We start from the raw sequence: 17,547 nt of genomic DNA on the forward strand, positions 1-17,547 counted from the left end.
TAGTCATATTTTACTAACCAGATATTTTTGTTTTAGTAAACAAAACTTAAATACACTTTTATATTTTTTGCCAAACTGTCTTCTAACTGTTCTGAGGCTTGTTGCCATCTTTGTTGTCCAAAGTTACCATGGTTTCAGATTCTCATGTATTGCAAGGTTAAATTTTATTTTGTTGAGAAAAATGATTAACATCATTGTAGTTATCACTTAAACATGCCAGAATATTTAAAATATTTAAATGCGTAATTAATATGTAAATATATTTAAAAAGTCTGCGAGATGACTGGCTGTTTCTTTATATTTGTTCTGGCATTTGGTTGGAGTCTTCTTTCAGATGAAATAAGCCTGTTTACATTTTGAGTTGAAGCGAATTGCATGATAGCCTGTTCAAAAGAAGCAGGAGGAGATTTTTCTTTAGATAATTACATTTTTTTAATGTTATATTTTGTGGTTATTATAGAGGAAAGGTGATCACTTTCGTCCACGGGGGCCTTTAAAATCAACACAATATGAAAGTTCCTTGTAGTAGTGCCAATATTTTGTTCTCTTAAATTGTGCTCACACAAAACACAAACAGAAAGACCCTGACTGCTGTGATACATTCTGTTGTAACTGCCAAGCATTTGCTGTCTTTCTTTTTTTTTAAAAAAAAGAGAAATAATGTACAGAAATCATCCGAACGTACCACACAAAAGACAGACCTTTAAACTAACTGTAGAAAAATAGAAATATTACGGAAAGGAAAGATAAATAAAATAAAATAACTGCCACCATCATGTCGACAACAACTGCTCAGATTTTATATTGTCCATAAAACTTGGATTCAAGCAGTATTTCAATCTTGCAGTGTGTCCTTCGTCGCCCCGTATAAACACATCAAACTCCCTCAGATCTTAGGTAGTCTGTGCAAAGACAACATCCTTTTACTTTACTCCTTATTTAAACTCACTTTGTTCTACAGCTGTTAAGCTTTAGTTCATACTTGGTCGGTTAATGTCACAATCTCTGTCCAACACAGTCAAATTAAATGCGCTTCATCAATACAAGTAAACAGAAAGCTTCTGAGCCCAGCAGTGCTATTGTTCACTCAGTGCTGTAATGCATTTTCTCTCTTTGTGATGAAGAGGTGTATTTTATATTTCATTTTCCTAACTGAACTCTCCTAAGCTGCTTTCAGTTTCTGCAAAAAAAAAGAAAAGAGAAACCCAAACCCAGAATATTAGTCTTTTATATTTTGTCACAGCCCGTGATGTGCAGCAGCTCTGAATCATTATCACAACATCAGATAAATTTTGCACTTCGATGTCATGAATCACGAGGCTAACCAAATTATGATAAAGCGGTTGTGTGACAACACACAAGAAGACAAATATCTTATTTCCTGCTAGATCAAATACAAAGTGTGCAGGCTTGACATTATTTTGACTTAAACGTGCCCTGCTGTTCATTGTTTGGTGATCAGTAACACTGTTGTTTGGCAACATGGTGTGACAACTCCTGGTGATTTCATGTTTGAACATGTGATAAAAAGACACAACTCAAGAGCTATAAAGGCCCACACATAAGCCTAAAGAAGCCATCAAAAAAAATTAACGAAGAAAGCCAAAGAAAGCCCACGAATTACATGCACACACAATGAAAAACGTTGCTCCAGAACAGCAGAACCGGGACAATGAAAATGTTGAAAGAGTAAAACACATCCATGTATAATTCATAACCGGTCAAATACAAAAAGCAGAAACGCAGAAATGTCAAATGCATGCACATACACTTATTTCCTCTAACACCTACTGTATGCAACAATGGTGCGCACACACAGCCTACAGCTAGAGTCAGAGGCAGCCTTCCAGAGCCTGGATCCACGGGCTGAATAATTAGCTTGGAGCCATAAAGAGGGTTTCTCGGTCCAGCTATGCAGTGAGTGTAAAGAACAGCTCAAAGGCTCAACATATCCAATTTGCAATTCTAAAACATAAGGGAAATCACTGATTAATTAGGGATATAGCCAACCCAAGCGTCAGATACAATTACACAGCACTCTATGGCTGCCATGCCATGGCTTGCATTCCTATAAAATATTCCTGTACGCTTTCATCAACATTGTCTCAGATCAAAGGACACATAGTGGTAAACTGGCCGTGAGAGAGCGGCCTGTAAATATAAACCACAATTAAACATTCATAGGTTCATGTTAATGAAGCCTGGAGTGTTTCAGAGATGAAAATGGTTTGATAGCACAACAGCGGCTCTGCATAACCGGAGTCTGGCAGGAGGAGGGCAACAGTTGGAGAGATGATTCATAAGGATGCAAGTTTTATGCCGGCCTTGTCTGTGAAAGCACAGGTGAGGCCATGACACTTGCGAGTGCATGAAAGATGAGGGGTGTGAATAAAAAGAGTGCCCGCCATCTTGTAAGAGGCTGTGATTCATCAAAAAACCCCAGCTTGATTTAAAGTGACAGTGATGGCAGGCAAAGCAATCAATGGCTTTTCTCTGCTTTATGAGTTTTCTATTCCGACTGCAGTAACATTTGTCAACTAGGAGAGAAGAAAAAAATAACACTGGGGGTTGTCTTCACCTTCCGCCTTCTCCCTGTACCCATTGGACTTTAAATGAATAGAGAGGATAAATCCCTGGGTAGCCACTGATTAAGTGGAAAGATTGATGGTCTCGTGGTAGCTGCTCATTTAATCGTCATTATATCTAATAGTTGTTGTCAGGGTTCACAGAATAATCTGGAAATGGCTTCCTTTGTTATGAGGCAGTAGAGGTTTTGCTAGTGCCTGTCTATCATCTTTGAGTCGCTGTCACTGATAATAACATGTTGCACTGCAGCACTCAACACTGGCTCCATTGCAATCATTAGCACCTTTCTGTCTTTTTTTTTAAAAGCAGATACATATATATATACTCAGCAGATACAGGAGAAAGCAGTGCTGACCAGCATTGTTTCAGTTTGTGCCAAAGATTTGACCTTATCGCAATTTCTGTGAGGCAGCTGATTGACTGTCCTGCTACATGTGTTCAGTTTGAAGGCAGTTTGTGGTTAGACATTCATGACACACACCCCTTTAGCGTGACAGCAATTTAACATGTCAATCTTATGTCTGCATAAGCACTCTGGCCACTTTTGCACAGATGTCACGGCCGCAATCTTAGCAGGTCAGACCTTGTAACATTTCCACATCACTCACAAATCAGCAAGTCTGAGGTGAATGCTGTCAGGTTAATGTAAAGGCTGCAGCCGCACAAGGTTAAGCATGCAGAGACAGAGATTAAATGCACTACTTGTACCATCTTCTAAAACAAATGTAATGATTGTCGTTTGTGCATATAATCAGTTTAAGAAACTCAGGAATACTGTGAGAGAGCAAACTATGGAAGACAGATCTAATAGGATCAGTCTATAAAAAATATTTTCCAATAGAGGTTAAAAGGCACTCAATAATTACAACAATAATCTGACCAAAAGTATGTCCATGTACTTCTGAGTTCCAGCATAACATCGTTAATGCATGTTCACTATCGGATATTGTAAAACAGGCGGTGACATCAAATGATGAACCTGATGTAAAAATGTAGTTTCAGTAGTTTTACAGTTAGCAGGGTCAAGCGTCCCTCACTCTCACCATGGTCATTAAGGCTTAAATGCAAAATAAGGTTTAAAATTCATCTGCAGTGCAGCTTGTGAGAGGACAGAAAATACTCTACTCCAGGTGCCAAATATCGCACAAGCATAAAGCTCTTTCCGTAAATGTGCAGTCATGCCTGAAAAAAGCCACAAGGATCATTAATGTAAAAGTTAACTGAATCCGAATGACAGAAATCCAGCATATCAACAGACTGTATCCATGTGCGAAAGAACTTAGAATACTGTATAAATATAGTTTCTACCAAAGCAATGCTGCATTTTCAAACCTGCATTGCTGACATCCATGTTTGCTAGTAAACAGTCTTCTTTCTTGTCTTTGTTGGCGGCACAGTGGCGCGGTGGTTGGCGCTTTCACCTCACAGCAAGAAGGTTGTGGAACTCAGTTCAACCGTGGCCTTTCTGTGTGGAGGTTTGCTTGTTCTCCCTGTGCCTGTGTGGGTTTCCTCCGGATGCTCCAGTTTCCCTCACCATCATAAACATGTATATAGGTCAATTCCTCAGTCAGTGCTCTTGACCAAGGTGCTGGCTTAGAGTTGGAGTTGGTCCTCAGGCGCTGTACAGCAGCTGCCCACTGCTCCTAATGACAGGATGGGTTGAATTTCACTGTACTCTGCATGTGTTTGCTTGTACGGTCACACTAAAGTTGGCCTTTTTGGTGCATCGATATGTTTCTTGCCACATTAATGCTACCAGCTGTGGAAAAACAGGGCAGCTCCAAAGTGCAATTACTGGTCAAAAACTGCAAAGGGTATGTTTTAAACAGCATTTTTTGGCCACTTGGGTGCAGTAGAACAAGCTGAATGCACAACACTTGCATACTATCATCCTGTTGCTATTACTCTTTAGCTATTATTTGGTTTTCACCAACTCCAGAGAGAAACCTTTACCTTATTTAACTAATTGTTAATTTTGTCCATCTGCTGTTTGGTGCTGGGCACATAGTGTAGAGTAGATCTTTAAAGCTTCTTCACTAAAAAAGAAATGTGCTTTAAGACTGAACCAAACAATATATTTGTGGACCAGAAGACCAAACTAAAGAGCTTCAAGACATTAAAAAACATTACACAGTCACCTGATCCATTGTCCAACTTAAATAAATGTTTAGTGTAGCTTTATGTACAAAATAAAAATGCAATCCATTCTAAAATTGTCATATTTTTTAAATTAAATCCACATGTCTTTACTTAAAGCAAATTCTAAATATTTTTTTAATCCATTCAGAGAAAAGTTTTATACTTTTTGTAAAGACTGAGATTGATAGATCTTTTGTGTTTGGTATCCTTTGATGTAAAGTATATTTAGAGTTGTTTCCATGAACATAAGTTATCAGTGAGCTGTTCACTGACTGTCGGTGAGCCCACTGTTCTCTCATCTTTGGAGCCACTGATCTGTGAAGTATGTCACTGCTGCTTTAAACGGGTGAAACCATGATGATTTCACAGGAAGTTCTATCGTAGATCAAACGGCGCAGAGGCTGCCTTTTGTTCTTGCCTTACTCGTTTTGATCGCAAAGTTTTTAATACTCCAAATCACACAGAGAACAGGAAGGAACACAGCTGAGATCATTCTACTGGTAGATGGCGGTGCTGTCAATTCTGTCGGGGCAGGAGGTGACATGACTCAAAGGAAATTACAGAAAAAAGGTTCTGCCGGTAAAACCGAACATTTAACCATGATGGAGACACTCAGTTGAGCTGTAATTCAGCTTCAGGCAGGAAGCAGTCAGTCCTTGAATGAGGTAAGAAGAAACCACAGGGGGACTGGTGCACATAGTTCGAAAGAGACATTTCATTTCATGACTTATTTTAATAACAGAAGGTGAATTGAGATTTCTTCCGTCTGTACTGTAATTGACCTCAGCAGCTCACGAAACACAGTTCCGCTTGCAGGTCAGGGTCAAGTTTAGATTGAATCACATTAAATTACACAAAGCCTTAATGATGTCTGTAGGGATTAGGGGTTGAGATATGGATGTTACTGAGAACTTAAACATACGCAGAGTCTTGAGGGATGTAAAGCGCATAATTGAATGCATCTTGAAAACAAAGAGAATTTTTATCGTACATGCTCAACATTCTTATCTTTTTTCTCAACAATTACAGTTAAACAAGGAAAGATTAGCAGCTGATTGCAGCTAATAAATAGCAGATTCTTCTAATTTTCTGTTTAATCAGTCCAGGGGAAAGTGAACCGACTCCAGCCCTAACGGCCTGAGGGAGCCTTGAGGCCACATGAACCTGCCGCTGCTGATACTGCAATGTTACCCCGACAAACTGTGGTAAATTCCATATTAGCATGTTTTTAATTAATATGTGAATAACATCCATATTTGTAGTCAGAAGACACAAAAAAACATATCGTATATCTGCTCATCATTTCTGTTGGTTTCAGTTACCTCTTGCTCTAACATTTAGCAAAAATGTATGTTTTTGTTTTCTTAACTTGGGTGTGGAAATGTTTGGCATTTTCTAGCAGAATTTATCTGAATTAAATCTTTTGTTCTTCAGCAGAACCAGAGATACAGTCCAGACATTCATCTTCCTCGTCAAAACCTGGCACCTACATTACCCACAATGCAACTTAACCCATGAAAGTCTGGTGGGAGATTTAGTTGTGTAAGGCTAGCGGCATCTAATGTAGCCTCAAGCAGCTGGCCTCAAGCAGAGATGAAGAGCAGCTGCAGAGGTCTGGTAAGATCATGGCTTTCTAACTCCACACTCATATTTTTTTCATTTTCAGACTTGTAGTCTTCAGCCCAAACAGATGCTAAAAAGAAAAAGATAAGATAAGAAGATGGAAAAGATATCGGTAATAACATATGATCATTGTTCCAGTTGTCCTTAGAGTTATTTGAATTAAGGTATGTTAATTTAGGATTGGGCAACAGCCATATGAGACATGAGTGGTAGGGCGCATAACCAAGCAAAGATGTCCTCTTGCTGTGTTGTTGGGTGCCAGAAAGTAGTAATGGCTCAAAACCAGCTGCCACTGCATGTCAAAAAAAGTCCAAAGAAATCCAAACCTGAAGACAGCTACAATTAAACACGATAAGATGAGAGCTGGGAGATTTGTGCAAACAACAACACAATAAACAAAATGATCTCAGAAAAAGTCTACTATTATAACTACTTTCATTATTAAAAAGAATAATACCAGCAATCACCTTCTGAATTCAATTTTGTCTCTTTTACCAAACTAAGATGAGCTCTTAAGATTAGACAGAAGTTAGCTCTCACTCGTCCTCCCAGGCTCAGCGCTCCGTACTCCGGCTCAGTGCACGGTCCTGAGCCAGAGCAGGTTGGAGCAGCGCCTGTCACTCAGCAGACCATTAAATTAGCTAAATCATATGACAAAAATTGCCAAAAAAACATTTAAAAAAATGGTGATGACACTCAATCGTCAACATACGTGTAGAATCCCCCAACCCCATGGCATTCATAGAAAAGATAGTCCATCCATTGAGTGAGCGTGTGCTTGTGGGCCAGTCTGCTCATAACACTTGCCAACAACAACCATCACCACCAACAAAAAAGGCGTGTATAGGTCGGTGGCGACACCTAGTGGCAGTAGTAATTATGACAGGTTCAAAGGAGGAAGTCAGGTGATGGGGTTTAAAGAGTGAGAAAATCTGCGTAAGGAGTGCTTCAGGCTCAGAATCCCATGAAAAGTCAAAGCTGACTTATTTAAAGTTTAAAGCTGCTTATGTCACATCATGTACGTGTCTTCCATCATGTGATTTACGTCTCTTCTGTCATGTGACATACGTAACATACTTATTTTAGACCAAAGCAACCCCACCAAGTAATGTAGCCTGCCTAAATCTAACCTAACTGCTGCATACATAAGAACTGGTACACCTGTTGTTTTGGGAGTCATTAGCCATCGACCCGCTCTGTTGATTGGGTATGAAGATGTTTTGTGTAGAATCTGGTAAAATAAAACTGTGTCCTTAAAGTTTTTCATCTCACTCTTGTGATGCTATTTAATGGTTGACTAAGCATATGTTGCACCCTCCTTTGTTTTGTTTTGTTTTTTTTAAATCAAAGTGCCATACCATTTTGATTTAAGACAACAGGGAGCAGCTGCTTTGGATCAGGCCCTACAGCTGGCTCGCATTCAGACAGAGCAGGAGGCCCTTTCCAGTTTGAAGAACAACTGATCACAACAAAAAGGTGGAGGTGCTGCAACGTATGTGTGTGTGTGTGTGTGTGTGTGTGTGTGTGTGTGTGTGTGTGTGTGTGTGTGTGTGTGTGTGTGTGTGTGTGTGAATGAAGGCCCAGTGGACTGAACGAATCCTTAAAATGTGCGCTTAAATAAATGTGTCTTTGTTATGATCAAATTGGTAGCTTGTTTATCCAGCTGGATTCCCATCCCTCTGATTATAACATCAGCTCTGGTTAAACTAATAATCTCCCCCAGCTGACACTACCTAAACACTCTCTGACAGTTTGGCAGCATCCCAGCCGCAATCGGCACACACATCCCTGGCCTTTACAGCTCCCCTCGGCCATTCGCTCGCTCTGCAAACCCTGGTCACGATTCAGTCAGCAGGCCAACCTTTGAAAACCAGTCCCACAAAATCTTGGTTTTATTCAGGACACATAGGTTTTTGAGAGCAACACCTCAGCATCTTTACTGCTAAACGTAATAATGTCAAACCATATTTTAATATAATAGCTTCAGGTCAATACATAAGCAGTGAGGCCAAAGCAATCATGTGTGGCATGAAGTACAGGAAGGTGTACGTCCTTTGAATTAATCAAAGGAACGGTTACGGAAGTGTTATGTCTGCTGGGTAATATGCAATTAAACTGCTGTAATTGCTATATTTGTGCAAAGTCAATATGCTTTCAGCTTTATCTTAACTTCAAAAAGCAGGCTAAAATGTTGATTTTACCATGTTTAAATTATTCACCAGAAATCTTTGTGAAGGATTTTTGTTAGTCATTAAAATATTTTGAAATCTAATGAAATAGGAGGAACTGAAGCAAACTGTGCTGCGTGAGTCATAAGAGTCCTTTATGTTTGCAGTTTAACTGCATAAACAATATCACCAATTCCATCTCAGTCATTACTTCAGATATCAACACATTCATCATTTGTATCATCATGTATCATGTACCATCTTTGTATATGTATGTATATCTTTGTATATATCTTTGTATTGCCTGGTGTATTCTTGTCAGTTATCTATTCATTTATTTTAGAGCCAAAAATGTTCTAATATCCAAGCGACACAAAATTATTCAGAGTATTTTGACTTTTTTTTTATTATTGTTTCATGGATTGTGACGTTTTGAAAAACTTACCAATTTCTAGCTCCTCAGTTGTGATGATTTACTCGTTTTCTTTTTCTTTTGATTTTTGATAGCAGAATGGATATAATTGGGGTTTATGCTTCTGGTTGGACAAAACAGGAAATTTTAAGACATCACATAAGGATTTAGAGAAATGTGACATTTTTCACGATTATTGGTAATGGCGAGTTGCAGTAACTGGACACGCCAGCTGGTTTGTTAGACAACACCATCTGGAGAGTCAATCTTCAGAACTGCTTGGAAAAGTGTAGAAACTTAAAAAAAAACTTGCAGGTGATTGGATGAACCATCTGTTTCTTAATACCTGTTATAGGGTTAGTAACTTGAAGCAATCAGATCAAACGGACCCATGCCATTAGAATCTACTTCTTTAAAAGCAGACATTGCTTTTTTTTTTAACAAATGTGCCTGTGGCTGTGTTACAGCTAGCGTTACAGCATGATTTCGTCTCACAAATCCAGCTGCTTTGCAAGATTATAGTTGCAAACCACGTTTATTGAAATAAACTTTCATGCATTAATCTTCTACCCTGCTGTTGTGTCCGTTATTATGTTTCTGTGTTTAAACCAGCTGTAGCAATAACTCAGCGCAAGTGTAGGTTGGTAGGGCGTCACTTTGACAAAGTGTTTAAACTCAATAAATTCCAGGTTGTGTACAGTCAAGTTAAACGGCTACAGAGGAAGTTCTCTTTGCAGACATTTTAAAATCTAAATCACATCTTTTTCAGTCGACGTAACACCCCTGAAAGATTCTAATCATTTTTACTGACAAATAAATAATATCCACGTTTGAGAAACCAGATAAATGCAGTTGTAAACCTTTTTTTCTTTGCTTATTTTATGCAGCTAACTGGATTCATGAGCTTACAGCAGCAGCATGTCAGCTTTAACAAGCATCAGAACTCCCACCATGTTCAAAGCTTCTTCTGTGTGTTAGAGTAAGACTGTACTTATCAGCCCCTTACCAACTTTAACAGTTGGTAAGGGGCAGCATGTTGATCCTGTTGGCTCAGACGGCTGGCTGCTCATGTGAGACCTCACTCTGGTGTCGACTGCAGCTGAACACTGTCAGGGAGGCCATTTTGTGCACACAGAAGATGAGGAAGGCACATGGGTGAAGAGGATTTCTCTCATTACATCACAGCCAACTCACATTGATGTATTCTGCATTTCATTGCAACTTCTACTAAAATATGCCTTTTTGTAGTCAAATACAATTAACATCTAGGTGCTAATGTATCATATCTGTAATGATACTTCTGCAGTTATCCAGGGATAGTTATGTTCTCATAACAAAGCATTTGTCCTAAGGTTTCCACGGTAACAGCAGCTCAAGCTGGACTGATATGCATGGGTTGGACTAATTAGAAACTTTAAGCGCTCTGTGATTTACATTTTATTACTTTGTCTTTTGCGAGAATCAAAGCCACTTATATTTAAAATGAACCTGTCCCAAACTACTTTCTAAATAATAAAAGAAAGACTAAAGAACATCTCGGCGAGGGAATAGAAAGCTCAGCGCCGAGACTGCCACAACAGTTCCGGCTAATGATGCTATTAGTGCTTCGAAGCAGCACAATCAATCAGAGAAGTGATTAGCATGAGCATGTACAGAGAGCTGGGCCATTAGTCAGATGTGCTGTGTATAACCTTCAAGACTCTACTCAACTGCCGTGTTCACGCCTGCGCACTCAGAAAACGGTGTACCACAGTGAATCGTGAGTGGAAAAATACAAATGGCCTTCAAATATGTAAAAGAGCATAATGGTGTTGTGTTTGGTATAATAATTGTGTGCTCGTGGCAGTCCGTGCAGAAAAAAGTAAACATCTACATGAAGTCAGAGCGGGTGAAGTAAGCCACGTAGGTAAATCCGCTTAAATCAAATATATATCTGACTTGAGCAGTAGAAGTAATGCTCACTTTTTTTTCAGCTGTATGACAGACAGATAAATTAAAGTCTCACTTGTCATGTATATGTGCTTCCTGGCACAGATACAGCAGGGAGCAACTCGGTGAGCTGACGCTGAGCCAGGCCAGACGAGGGTGCTGAGGTGAAGCAAGTGTGACACCGCAGAGGGCAGTCATGAAGCTGTTGTTACAATGTGATCATGGGAATTCGTCTGCAATCTTTCTAACCCCATATGTGGCCATTAAGCCTCCGAAGCAACGCATTTTGTAGCAGGCTATAACCTCTTTGACATCATGTGGATTTAAAGTGAAGGCTCCGAGGGGACCAGCGCCAGGCAGACGTAGCAGAAGTGTCTGACATTTTGAAATCTGAGGGTAAATGTCAAATGAACAGACTTAATTTTGATCAAACAGGGGATTTAATATATTTCAGAATATGCAACGGGATCATAAAACATTGATTAATTCGATCTCAATACAATTTTAATGATGCAGGAATTGTGGGACTTGGAGAGATAAAAATATGCCAAAGTCGTTTTGCCATTTGATGGAATCCATGTGAATCCTGAGTTCATCCTTCGACCATTCACGTTTCTGTTTGCAGCCTACTTTTAGAGCCACAGGTGTATCCGCTGAGAGACAAAACACAGACAGACAGAGAGAAGGAGAGAATACTGGTGTTGTATTTCATTCCCACTTCAACTCAAGTGTACAAAAGAATGTGTCTGAATACAAAAATGCCGAGTGGCAGAAACCTTGTCTAAGCAGTAATCCTTGACTGAGGAGGAAAAAACATCTGACAGAAAAATTGAAAGGATGCTTATCTGACAAGTTGCTTAGTTACGTACTCATCTGTCATTTTCTCATCATTCTTATCATTTGATCCACGTTTAGTGTCGCTGGATTCTAGTACATTATGATGCTCATTTTCCTTTAACGTCTCACCTGACCACAGGATGATGATCAGTGTCATCAGCTGCACATTGCACAGTGTAAGATTTAAATTTTACATGCAATTAGTCCCTCATTTGCATGAAAATGGATTCAAAAATCGGTCTGCAGATTCCATTCAGTTTTTCATGACTGAAAGATAACAGCAGTGTCACAGCTAAAGAAGAAAAATTATGCACAAAAACAAATTACTAAGTGATGATTATTATGGAACTTCTGTTTTTAACAAAATTCAGTTTTTTAATTTCTGTAATCTTCCCTGGATGCCTCACACAAGATTAAAACTGGTAACAATGTCTGCTGTTAATACAAATCCCTGATTTTTTTTTTCTAGCTATTACACTGCCAGTCCCATGCGACTGGGGATTTCAGCTCCACATAAGTCACACTAAAAGTAGTTATGATGATCCTTTGCCACTCTCCAAAGCTGTGAATTCCCTGCATTAGTGCCAATTTTCAGCAAAGAAATAACTTCCTCTTTCTCTTTTCTTTCCCATAACTTACTAACCAGCAGGAAATTGTCAAAGAAGAAGCGTTTTGAATCAAAGTGCACAGCAGCGATGGTGTAGCTGGAGTTGGAAATCCTTGCTGCACACTGTCAACACCATCAGCCACACTGCCCCGAGCAAACCTGCATGCATGAGTTTGAGGACTTTGATCTTAAACTGAAATTTAATTTTTAAATTTATGAATAAAGTCACTACGGTCTGATGGTAAAGTTAGAGAGGCAGGCAAGTCAACATTTTCCTTTCAAACTTTGCTAATACCCAAAGCAGAATTTCTCCTCAAACCACAACAAGCTTCCATTTTTAAAGTAAAAACATATGGCATTATATTTTCTGTGTTGGACTAAAATACAGTATTTATCCCCCTCAGAACATCTCTATGATGCAGAAGAATCTTGCAGCTTCCTAATCATTACCCCGGGCTGCAGTGATACTATACATCATTAAATCTCCTCATACTTATGACAAGTGGATCCTTCTGAGGGAAAAGGAGCGAGGAGAGAAGGATTAGTAGAGGAGGAGAACTGTGGAGGATATTCACTGGGAGGCCTGTGTCCAGCTGCTTCCCCAAGGAAATGTTGACCCTTCTGGGAATCTGCTTTTAGCAGGGTGCAGGAAGAAGATTGCCGTGGCGCAGCACTGTAAGTGCTCCCATGAATTAAAGATGAGCTCAAGTTATTCTTCTGGTTTGAACTGACTGGAACAGATTTCCAATTAGCATTTTTTTTGAAGGCCCATAACCATAATGTCCTTTCATTTGTAGGATCATATGTGACACATCTATAGTGTGGTTTCAGGTCACTCTGGAACTGACAGAGCACCATCTTAATACTTAAAATTAACTGTGCCTCTCTCTCTAAAGGTTTATTATTATTATTTCAATTCTGGGAAATGTTCACTAATGAAAATAAAGATTTAAAATGGCAGATGAGTAGGATGTACAGAGGACTGCAGATGTCCAGTAACACATGGAAAAATTAATATGAGCTGGGCTCAACAACCATGATTACCCAAATGTCCAGGGCAAGTAAAATGCCACTTCAGGCTTCGTTCTCAACTCAGTAATCATCAGTACTGACCACGTCCTCGTGAGAAAATGCTGGTGTGTTTATGAGCTGAAGCACGAGCAAACATTTCAGTGATGTGAGTTTAATTGGGTGGCATCAGAGGACGTGTGCAAAAACGATGTGCACAGCTTGAAAGCAAGGTGGATAAGAGCGCCATAAGAAGAGCTGTCAGTAGTTTGCTTACACGGTAGCTAAAAGGGCTGCTGACAACAACTTGGTATTTTTCCAGTGCCTGACATACTGCGCCACACAGATTGTTGTATGCATGATGCGTGTTGTTGTCAGCGCGCTTTGGGTCATCTTGGATAAACTAGCAAAACTGTAACCGTAACAACTGTATGTTTATTAACCTTGTCTTTACCTTAACCCCAAGGTTAAACATACAAGAGACCTAGCCTAATTATAACTCTAAACAGAGATGATGTTTTTGGGGTTTTTTTTTTGTGAAGTTTAGGGCTAAATAGTGCTAACATACTGACATTTAGTTTGACTAAATTATGTTCAACAGCTTGTTTTGATGTCAATGTAAGTTAGTATCTTCCAGCCCAAACAGACTGAAAAAGGCACACTATCACTTTACATGTAGATAAATGTGAGAAGAAATATACCAATTATAGGCAAACATGAATAGTATGTTTTGTATGCCTTCATACTTGACATTCATGAAAGAAACTCATCTGATAGCGTGTACTCAGAGCACAGGCTGAGATGGTCATGGAGCTAGAGGAAGTCATCTGGGTGAAAAAACGTGTTTCCAGGAAGTCCCGAACATGCACATAACAAAGCAAAGTGATGTCTGATACCTGAATAGTGCTAATAAATAAAACAATTTGTATGCAGGTGAGTAAAAATCGACTTCGAGTAGATTTCAGACCCCCCTGCTCCACCAAGCAAGAGAAGAAACAAACAACCAAAATGGATCTCCGATCAACAGACAAAGCACCACAATAGTCTCAGGCAACCGTACTTTACCCCCAGAGCTTTTGCAGCATTGTCAGTTCCTCCAGGGTGGGAAGTTCGTACCAACAACTCTTCTGTCTTGTTGAAAATGGTTTGTGTGAAAGATAGTCGAAGCAAGGTGTTGCCGCTCTCTTCATCACAAATGTGTTGCCAACACTGCTGGTTGAACAGTGAATATATTTGAAGTCAAAATGGTCACACATTTCAAGGCCACCATCTTTTCTCTCCTCCGCTGCCATCACTCTTAAAGGGAAGATGAGTGAGACCATATATATTTTGAAAGCAGATACAGTGTAACAGGCCATTGGTGCTAAGGAAATAAATGTCTGTCACTCCTAAAAGGAAGACAAATGTGAATCTGTTGAACGGCACCACCGACTGGCCATCATTCTGGATCAGATATTTTAATTCAAGCCCCGATGATCCAATCACATGCAGAGTTCCTTCGAAACAGGTGTGACTGCCCTGCTGTAACACAGTGAACAGATCACTAAACCTGGTTTATTTACACCAGTCTCCCCTGCTACTCTCTGTCCCAGTCACAGAAATGATGGAGTTACTGTACTTGTATCCTTTAAAGAGTGAGTGGAAATCTACTAAAAATAGATTTAGATTCTGTACAAGGATGTAGCTCCTCCAGAGCAAATGCCCAGGTTCTCCCACACCAGCTGATTCTCGGTACTTAACAAGATTAACTCTACAGCTATTCTAACTCCTCCATATTTAAGTTGTACTTAGGTATAGCTATACTTTGAGTTAAATGCAAACATCAGATATTCTAGTCAGGAGTCGTGGATAGACGGACCAACAGGTTGCCATTCTGCTAGTATGGCCTAAAACTGGATATCCAAGTAATCCTATGCAGAAACTGATCTGGACGCTTAAAAGTAGTTGGAGCTGGTTCAGCTGGGCAACTGGTGAGGGCCAGTCACAGCATTTTTCGCCACCTTTCAGTGAGCAGCCTATGTGACTACAGCCCATTACCTGACCCCAGTCAGTGGGCTTTGAGGAGGAAAAGTGAGAAGGGCTAACCTGACCTAGAACCTGCTCTTTAGACCTAAAGAAACATCAAGAGTTCTTTCATGTCCAGGGCTGCTCAGCTGAATGCTTTTTATCCTCATCCAACAGGGGGAAAAGGGAAGGAAACCTTAAAGAAATATGTGGCCCTGCACACCACATAGCGCCCATTCAGGTTCTTTGTTATTCTGACAGCGAAGGCACCTTGCAAACCTATGAGCTGGCGAGCTTTCACAGCACACTCCAGTCAGACTATGTGGCAGTGGCAAGAGTTTGGTTGCTTGAGCCAAGAAAAACAGCCTGCTCAAGGGTGACCAGTTCTAAATTGGGACTTGCAGGTCATAATGCCACTGTCACACGAGCAGCTTTTTCTATTGAGCTTGAAGAGCTACACTTCTATTATGGTTAATGGGCTTGTCTTGATGGGCAGAGTATGTATTGTACATGTATTATTAGGTACATGGTCTCGTGAAAGAAAGTTTTCTTTGCTGCCGATCATTATCACAATGAGAGGGATTAAGGGTGTTTTCACACCTGCCTCTTTTGGTTTCGTTAAAACGGACCATGGTCTGTTTAGTGCAGTTTGGTCGGGCGTGTGTGAAAGCTGTCAGCTGAACACTGGTGCAGACCAAACAACTGGACTGAGTCTACCTGAAAAGACAGGTCTTGGTACCAAACAGACTCTGATGCAGTTTGTTTGTGGTGTAAAAGCAAATGAACTAAACACAGGATTTTACGACATTACATATGTGGTTTTAGCACAGTTTCAAAATGCTAAACTGCGAATAAATCCATCTGCTGATTGTGAAATCTGTTCAGGAGGCAAGCGTATAATTGATCTGTGTAAGACATGTATAGACTACATTTATGATGTTCATTTAGTAACACATGCACTTCAGCACGGGTACTTTGGATGGTAGCTGGCACACTCAGGTGCACAATATACTGTGCTGCATAAACCTCTGTCACTGGAATTTGATTTTCTGATGATGCAGTGATGATACAGAGTATTAATCAACAAAACAGTCCAATCAACGAGTTACCTGTCAGTATGTAAAACTTCACGTTTACCCCTCTTGGTCCATGTGTAAAAAATCAAACATGAACCACACCAGGTCTAAAATGCAACAATTTCTCTTTTCCTTTTGGTTCAGACCAAATAAACCAAACTACAGGTGTGACAACATCCTGTTAACACACTTAAATTCACTCTGTTCTTCCCCCTGCTTCCTTTACTTACAAGCATTATCAAGTCTCTCAGTGGTGAAACATCTTTCAACCAAAAAACCCTTTCTGGTGTGTGCTTTCGGATGAGTGGCAGTGTAAACACTGGTCATTATCTCCTCAGGGCGTATAAAGAGGCAGAACAAGCAGCTGATGGAAACAGCATTGAGTTCTCAGGCTAACACTAAAATATCACATCGATCAATCTAAAGACAAAAAGTGAGGAAATGTTGTTTCTCAGTGATTTCCTCTTTCCAGTTTTTGCCCAGCCAGCCTGTTTCTCTGTTGTCCTTCACCTGTTGCTCGGGGTCTTGAACGTATAGTAGATGGAGTTTAAAATAAAGGTCAGACATGTTGTAGCAGGGCAAATCTGTAATGAGATTTGCTGAAGGTTACCTACATTAGAGTGACACCATTGTGTGGCATTTTTAAGTTAAAAATAGAAACAGTAAATGCATGGCTATGGAAGGAAAAATGTCAACTGTGCATTATTTACTTTCCACTTCCAGTGACCTTTTACCTAAACTATTTGTGATCTGCAGTATGTCATTATAAGACAGCTTGGGCAAACACTTTATCATTTTGCTGCAAAATTCAGATTAATCTCGGATATAAAGAGACAGAAAGAGATGTGGCACAAACGTCTTATCGCACTTTGAAATTAATCTAGCAATCAGCTGATCAAATATCTGACAGAACCTGATGCTGCAGGTACGTTCATGCATGTACGGTATATTAACGGCAAAAATGTCATGTAAAAGGTCAGCACTGCAGCAAAGCACAAATGATTACAACAGTGTGTGTGTGTGTGTGTGTGTGTGTGTGTGTGTGTGTTGTGTGGAATCCATTAAGTCTCTATTTTAATATATGTGCACAGAAAGATTCTTTTCTGCCTAAAACCCTCTACAGTCTCCAATCCTCTCTGAGCTAGCTGCGATTCCTTG

The 17,547-nt window shown here is 39.8% G+C and overlaps 1 protein-coding gene across 2 annotated transcripts in view; it reads right to left on the reverse strand.

Moving 5' to 3' along the window:
• Positions 1-17,547, reverse strand: part of asic2 (acid-sensing (proton-gated) ion channel 2) — a 410,231-nt gene that overhangs the window by 127,679 nt on the left and 265,005 nt on the right. The gene's annotated exons all lie outside the window — the stretch shown is intronic.

Source organism: Lutjanus erythropterus, chromosome 19, assembly GCF_056507025.1.
Source record: "Lutjanus erythropterus isolate fLutEry1 chromosome 19, fLutEry1.hap2, whole genome shotgun sequence".
Taxonomy (NCBI): Eukaryota; Metazoa; Chordata; class Actinopteri; order Lutjaniformes; family Lutjanidae; genus Lutjanus; species Lutjanus erythropterus.